Below are 8,653 nucleotides of genomic sequence, written 5' to 3'. Positions count from 1 at the left end.
GGTTATGTGTGTGTGTGTGTGTGTGCGTGCGTGTGCATGCGTGTGTGTGTGTGTGTGTGTGTGTGTGATTCAGGGGGCCTATGCTTGAAATTAGTGTGTGGGGTTTTATAGTATTTTGTTTCAAAACAGTTTGGTTTTTACTCTGTAAAATGTGCTGTGTTTTTAAAATGGGTTGTTTTAAAATTAGTGTTTAAATTGTTGGTGATTCAGGGGTCTATGCAAGACATAGTTATGGTGGGGGAATTTAAAAATATTGTATTGCATACTTTGTTTTTGGGTGCATGGTGGAAACATGTGCTTGTGTTAAAAAAATGTCTAGGTTTTAGAGAAACACTAGTGGTAGCAATAAACCAAAACCTGTGTTCGTTGTACAGCCTGAAATGGATTATTTTGTTTTAAAGCTATGACTTTTTCAATAGAAAAACACCCTAATGAGTATTTTGTTTTTTAAGTTTACAAGACAGTTTCATGTGTTTTATAATACTAATGTTGTCTGTTCCACAGTACAGTCAAAACAGTACAGTCTCTCGATCCTTAGACCAGAGGGTAGACAAGCTCAAAAGAAAAAGGAAAGAGACAGTGGAAAAGGAAAATTCATCAGCTTCAATGGCTGATGGATGGATGAAGCCCAGTAAATATGTTTTGCTCATTGGTTTGGTTATTTTATCAGGTTTTGTATTTTAAGCAATTACATAGGTGTGAGTGAGAAAGATGGTAAAGTTAAGTTTTGTAAAATGTTTATTTGATGATAAATTGGAACATCTCTGTTTTTCTTAATCGGGCATGGGCAGCTCTCCTGAAAATGCTTCAGTCAAAGCTACAGGGACACCTCCGCCAGAACCGCCAAAGAACCAGGAATCTGCTCTGAGCACCACCAACAACAGCACCAACGCAAAACAGCACAAGAGCGCAGACAAAGCATCAGGGCAGTCCAAAGCTTGCATACGTCAAACCCAAGGACAAAATTCTGGTAAAAACCAACCACGCAAACACAACTCCAGTTCCTCAGCGGTCAGCACTACACCAAGCCCGGAGAAAACTGTGAGCGAAAACACACACATTCACAAACTGGGAGCATGCGCTTTAGGGTTGGTGAATAAAAAACCAAGCATTGAAAACTCCTGCGATGCTGGGGTATCTCCTTATGAAGTATCTGAAAATTATTATGAACCATTCTCCCAACACAATAAGCTCAGCACAGCTCTTTGGTATTCTAAAAAGATTTGGGAAAAATATGAGGCGTCGTTCAGAAAGCTGATGGACGCTGTATCCTCAGGGCTCCTAAAAGAAAGGAGGTCTGGAAACTATATCAAAAATGCAAAAGCTCTTGCAGGTGACTTTTTGAAAAATACTTCAGTTTTTCCAGAGGGGGGCTCTGAGCAGGCCTGACTAGTTGTGGAAAGAGACCTGGGTAAAAGGGGCATTGTCAAGGGTACACATCAGCTAAGGCATAAACAAAAAGGGGGGACAGCATTTGAGGGATAAATGGACGGCTGCCCAAAAGTTACGGGCCAGGGTAGCTGTAAAAATTGTAAAAAAAAAAAGAAAAAAAAAATGCTAAAGAGGCGGATGAGGAGAAAAAACAAAAAGAGATGCCCCCACGTCAGGGTTCCCTGCCCACTCTGAACTCTGGGATACAGATGTGGGGACCCACATGAAAGACCCACTAAGCTTATATACTATTTGCTTAGGTTAAAAACTTCCCCAAGGCACAAATTCCCTTCCTTGTCCTTGGACGGTATTGCTGCCACCACCAAGTGATTTACACAAAAATTCAGGGAAAGGTCACTTGGAATCCCTATCCCCCCAAAATATCCCCCCAAGCCCCTTCACCCCCTTTCCTGGGGAGGCTTGAGAATAAACTACCAACCAATTGGTTACAATGTGAGCACAGACCAAATCCTTTGGTTTTTAGGACACTGAAAATCAATCAGGTTCTTAAAAGAAGAATTTTATTTATAAAAAAAAGTAATATAATCACACCTGCAAAATCAGGATGGAGGGTGTTACCCAGACAAAACTACACAGGATTGTTTTGGGGGACGAGGCAAAGATGCCACATTTATTATGATAACAATTTGATCTATAACCACTAGCTAATACCTAATACTTATATACATACACACACACACACCCCAAATGTTCTGCAGCTGCTGGATAGTTATCAGTCCTGAACATAGCTTGAGTTTGTGGCTTGAGTTCGCAGCTTGGGATCGTAGCTTGTGGTGGCTAACTGGCCAGGAAAGCCAGGTACGAGGAAGGGCTGTGTCTCTGTCGGGCGCACACCAATGCCCCTCGATGTTGACAGCAGAACGTTACCCAAAGTCTTCCATCTCACCCATCTTTTTTATAGGTTTTTAGTTTGAATCCAGAGTCTATAGGTCTTGCTGTGTCACGCTGCCTCTGGGTTCGGTGTGATTGATCACCCATCAATTGCAGATGTGACTTTCAGCCTTGGACCGGCTTTGATCTTCCTTCTATTGTCGCTTTGTTCTTTGTTACAAGGATAGGTTCCTGGGTTAGTGGTTTTGTTCAGTGATGTGTGGTTGCTGGTGAGTATTTGCTTTAGGTTGGGGAGTTGTCTGTAAGCGAGGACAGGTCTGTCTCCCAAGATCTGTGAGAGTAAAGGATCATCTTTCAGGATAGGTTGTAGATCTCTGATGATGCGCTGGAGAGGTTTTAGTTGGGGGCTGAAGGTGACAGCTAGTGGTGTTCTGTTATTTTCTTTGTTGGGCCTGTCTTGTAGGAGGTGACTTCTGGGTACTCGTCTGGCTCTGTCAATCTGTTTTTTCACTTCAGCAGGTGGGTATTGTAGTTTAAAGAATGCTTGATAGAGATCTTGTAGGTGCTTGTCTCTATCTGAGGGATTGGAGCAAATGCGGTTATATCTTAGAGCTTGGCTGTAGACAATGGATCGTGTGGTGTGTCTATCTTCGAGACACCACTGACTTCCTGAGGAAACTACAATCCATCGGTGATCTTCCAGAAAACACCATCCTGGCCACTATGGACGTAGAAGCCCTCTACACCTCTACACCTATTCCACACAAAGATGGACTACAAGCTATCAGGAACAGTATCCCTGATAATGTCACAGCTAACCTGGTGGCTGAACTTTGTGATTTTGTCCTCACCCACAACTATTTCACATTTGGGGACAATATATACCTTCAAGTCAGCGGCACTGCTATGGGTACCCGCATGGCCCCACAATATGCCAACATTTTTATGGCTGACTTAGAACAACGCTTCCTTAGCTCTCGTCCCCTAACGCCCCTACTCTACTTGCGCTACATTGATGACATCTTCATCATCTGGACCCATGGAAAAGAAGCCCTTGAGGAATTTCACCATTATTTCAATAATTTCCATCCCACCATCAACCTCAGCCTAGATCAATCCACACAAGCGGTCCATTTCCTGGACACTACTGTGCTAATAAGCGATGGTCACATAAATACCACCCTATACCGGAAACCTACTGACCGTCACACTTACCTACATGCCTCCAGCTTCCATCCAGGACACACCACACGATCCATTGTCTACAGCCAAGCTCTAAGATATAACCGCATTTGCTCCAATCCCTCAGATAGAGGGCTGTTGTCTGCATCTTCAGCCGTTGGTGTTTGAACTCTATTTCATCAGGACAGGCTGGCGCTGGAGGTTGATTCCATCATCCATCCATACCACATTCACACATCTAACCTAAACTAATAAGATTACAGCAGAGTTTTGCAAAAATGAAGATTGCAGCAAGCCCTTACAAAATGGAGTAAGCGTTTTAGAATGGAGTTTGAATTACAATATGGCAAACAGTGAACAGAATTTACACTATAGACAAGTATAATGAAAGGTGAACAGAAGTGAGCAGAAGTTACAACGTAGGCAAGTATAATGAACGGCAAACAGTGAACAGAAGTTACAATACTGAAACAGTGCAAGTTTCAGTGGTTTAAGCAGCAATTGGATTGACAGTGAAACTTACAAGGGCAGATGGCTAAACAGCTGTGACTCTTAACAAGCAGCTTAATTGAGCTGAGCAGCAGTGGACTTTTCCAATGAGCACCAACCGTGAGAGCTTATCAATTAGCCAGTTATTGGGGTAACCGGTTTTATGAATGAATGTTGTTTCATTCATAAAACTTTACTTATGAAGTTACATTATAAAGTGAAGTATCAGAGGGGTAGCTGTGTTAGTCTGGATCTGTAAAAAGCGACAAAGAGTCCTGTGGCACCTTAAAGACTAACAGACGTATTGGAGCATAAGCTTTCATGGGTAAATACCACTTTGTCAGATGCATGTATTCACCCACAAAAGCTTATGCTCCAATACGTCTGTTAGTCTATAAGGTGCCACAGGACTCTTTGTCCCTATTATAAAGTGAACAATTAGAAACAATTTCATTCATCAGTTTTACATTGTCCCCTTTTTGACCCTTCAATCCAGGGGTATTGAATGGGTCACACTTTATGTAATTGTTTGAAGGCTATATATTGTGAAACAATGTGAGCTTGTGGTTTCAGCTCAAAATACAGTCTTTTCATCCGACAGCACATGCCACACATTACAATTAACATCAGAATAAAGAAAACAACAATTGGGTGTAACATAATTTTTAAAATTGAAGACCAAGATTGGGACCATCCTTTAAGAATATCATACCACTGGTGCATCATGATTTGTTCTGCTTGTTCGGATATTCTTAATATTTCAAATCCCTGATGTAAAATAGCCAAACTGCATGTCTGAACCTGGGTCCGTGTGGTTTCAGTCAGTTGGCTAATTTGTTTATTTCTCTTAATTAGTTTGTACAGACTTGTCCAATTGACCCCCAAAGAGAAGTTAAAGTCTAGAATATTACTGGTATCCAGCGTGTTAGTTCTTTTCTCCTCATGAGTTGGGAAGTAATAGGTTAAGGTGGGAGTTTTTAACATAGTTATATTACACATACACTGCTCTACTGGCGGTTTTGAGATGTATTTATCTTGCCACACAAGCTCCTCTAATCCAATATCACAGACACAACTTTTTCTATCAAAATACACTTTTGTGGTATTGTTATCTAGTTCATCCCACACTTTTCTGTTGTAAGGAGCAGGGCTCTTCTAATTTTCATAAGGTAGGACATACCCATTGTTGCGCAGTCCACCTTGTACACAAGTGATGGTCTATGATTTCCCCTTGTTCATTCAAATATGTTCCCACCAACTGAGGAGCCCAAGGATGTCTGCCGTGGAGAACTAGGAGGGCTATGAAGGGCCACAGAGTAACTTTATGTTTGTGGGGCTGGACCCGTATTACTTGTATAGTGATGTATCCTGTGAGGGTCGATGTGTATACATTCGATTCCAGGGCCTTGTACCATCCAGAAACATAAGGAAGGAAAAGGTTATTTTTATGTTTTGTCAGCAGAGGAGTTAAGACTGTCATATCTTTAGCTCGTACCCAATCCATTTCCCTTTCTGTCAGCATAATAGCTAATCATTGTTGTTCAGAACACCACAAGAATAACACTGTTTTGTTTGCTATGTCCCTCATGGTGGCATATTGAGCCTAGAATGCCTAGTTAACATGTTCCCAAGTATGCCATTGTAAGTTCATTGTGTCTACCCCAGTTTGTACCAATTCAGCGATCTGGTGCTCTTGCCCTTTTACAATAGTATGATGCAATGCTTCGACCACACTGGCCTTATTTTTCAATGCTTCTAGGTCTACTGAATTTAGAATTCCTGTCCCTATACCTCCTAATAAAGTATCTGTTATAGCTCGTTGCTGATGAGGGAAGGGATGTTCTGGTTGTAAGGACTTGAACCATGCTTCAAATGGGGTGGGGGCTATAGTGTGCACATTCTGGCCAAGTTAGAGTCAAATTATTCCTGGTCCAGTTTATTGAAATGTGTAGGGTTATGATTAGTGGAGCTGCTTGTACCTCTATGGGAGGCTGCATCTTAAGTAAATGAGGACAAGGCACTTTTATGGGTTGTGGACCATTTAAAAACAGCACTGTTGTATTTCCTACCAATTTAGTTTCATTCACCCAGACTGTTATTGGCCGAGTCTCTAGGGGTCCTGGTTTAAAGGGTGGGAATGTCTGGTATCCAGGAAGAACGGGGTGACAATGATGATTGTAATCTATTATAGGCTGGGTAGGTAAGCTAACCTCGAATATACAATCGTGGTCATAGGGTGTGATGTTTACCCAGACGTGTAGTGTAAGTAATTCAAAGGGCCCATGTAACGTATGGTTAGATATTGGTACAATTTGGTTTCCAGTGGTGAAATTAAACTACTGGATTCCCCAATGCGCATTGGATGTTCCCAAAGTGAATAATTGTGCCAGGAATCCCCAAAATAGTAACATCTTTGTTATGTCCTTTAATCATCTTCCACCGATGTTCCCCTGGAAACGCTTTTGTGAGAGGGAAATAAAATTGTTGATTAGTTTATGATACCAATATTCCAGTTAGAGGCAATCAGCTGAAGCTCTCCAGATTCCTTATACGGGATCCGATGACAGTGACACCTAAAAGGGATGAAGCACATGCTATTAAGAAAACAGTTTTATCTGGGATACATGTACCCATTTAAGTTTACCATCTTTCTCAATACGGTATAACAGGGGGCTGAGGGCTAGTCTACACTACCCACCCGGATCGGTGGGTAGAAATCGATCTCTCGGGGATCAATTTATCAAGTCTCATCTAGACGGATAAATCGATCCCCGAATCGACGCGCGTACTCCCACCTCGTCAAGAGGAGTAAGCGCTGTCGATGGGGGAGCCGCGGCAGTCGATTTGCCGCTGTCCTCACAGCGGGGTAAGTCGAATAGGATACGTCGAATTCAGCTACGCTATTCGTGTAGCTGAATTTGCATATCTTAAATCGATCCCCCTCCCCCCCCCAGTGTAGACCTAGCCTGAGACGGTCAACTATGGAATATGGACCTACCCATTTAGATTCTAAAGTGTGATCCTTCTTACCCAATTTTAAATACATTATCAGATCTCCAACTTCCCATAAAGTGGGCTCATTAGTTCTTTGTCTTTGCAGTGTCTCATTCACATGTTCAATAGCCTGATTGATCCTGTACTGTAATGTGGTTTTATCCTCCTGTAATTGTTTTAACCATTGGAAATAATCATTCTGGGTTGCTGTAGGATGATCCTTGGGGTGTATAGTAAAATATTCAGGATCAATCATTAACTTCATTGGTTGTCCGAAAATAATCTGATATGGCTGGATCTTAGTTCTCAGCCTGTCACTACTGCGAATGGCAGCTAAGATTAAAGGTAGTTTCTCAGGCCAATCCTTACCAGTATAGTTTACTACTTTTCGCAATGCGTCTTTAATAGTGTGATTCATTCTTTCCACCTGACCAGAGGACTGGGGTTGGTATGAAATGTGGAATTTCTGGGTGATCCCTAGGGCTTGTAACATCATTGTGAAAATTTGCTCCACAAATGCACTTCCATTATCTGAGTCTATAACCTTAGGGGTTCCATATCTGCACACCACTTCAGTGAAAAGCTTTTTAGCTGCAGTTCTGGCACTATTATCCCTAGTGGGGAATGCTTCCACCCAGCCTGAAAATGAATCTATAATAACCAACAAATACTGGAATCCTTCTTTGCTTCTTGGCAACTTATCAATAAAATCCATCTGTATTCTATGCAGGAGCACTGCCAGCTTTTTTGCCACCCTAGGCGACGGAAGGTCCCGCCCCCGAAATGCCGCCCCTGACAGAGGCAGCGGAAGGTCCTGCCCCTGAAATGCCTCCCCCGACCGGGGCGGCCGAATCCGGCCACCGTGGTCGCTGTCCCCCAGATTTTAGTGCCCTAGGCAACCGCCTAGGTCACCTAATGGGTCGCGCCGGCCCTGATTCTATGCCATGGTCCCAACCGTCTCTGGTGCATCATTGGATGAGCTTTGTCCTTTGCACAGCACACACAATTTTGTACCCATATTCTCACATCATCCTCCAAACCTTCCAGTCTGCTACCTGCCTTAGCCTTCTTAGGGTCCCTTCTGTCCCCTCATGCATGGACTGATGTGCCACGTTAATCAGCTCCTGCCCTTCCGGTTTTCCTGGAGATCAGCTGCAATTATTACGTACATCGCTAGATGGCAGCAGAGTATCAGAAATGTGCTCCCTAGCGCATTTCTGGCGTCTCCTCGGCTTGCTCTGTAGTGAGGGTAGCAACAAATTTACCTCCCTCTTTGGTTCCAATGATATCCTGCTTCCCCTGTTCAGAGCAGTTAGAGGGGATTTCTAGTTTCCATAATATGCCCCCAGGTAAATTGATTATTATGTTATGATGATACAGCCAATCTGGTCCTAAAATAATGTCGCCAGTCATATCAGGGGTCTGCATTAAGTTCACTTTTGTTTCAAAGCCTTGTATTGAAAATGGGACCTGTGCCCATTCCCAGCCCGTACTTGGCTTTCCTTGAAAAGATTTCAAAGTGACTTGCTTCACTTTCTCCCCTGCCTGTGGAGTGGCTTTAATCAAAGAGACAGCGGCTCTGGCATCAATTAAAGCTAGAGTAGGACTGTGGACATAAATGTATGGTCGCCCTCCAGAATCCCATGACATTTTACCCATGAGCCCCCATTGTTGCGCTCCTATATTAGGTGGGGTGCTTGTGTCC

Source organism: Chrysemys picta, chromosome 20 (assembly GCF_011386835.1).
Source record: "Chrysemys picta bellii isolate R12L10 chromosome 20, ASM1138683v2, whole genome shotgun sequence".
Lineage (NCBI taxonomy): Eukaryota > Metazoa > Chordata > Testudines > Emydidae > Chrysemys > Chrysemys picta.
This window is presented reverse-complemented; position numbering follows the sequence as displayed.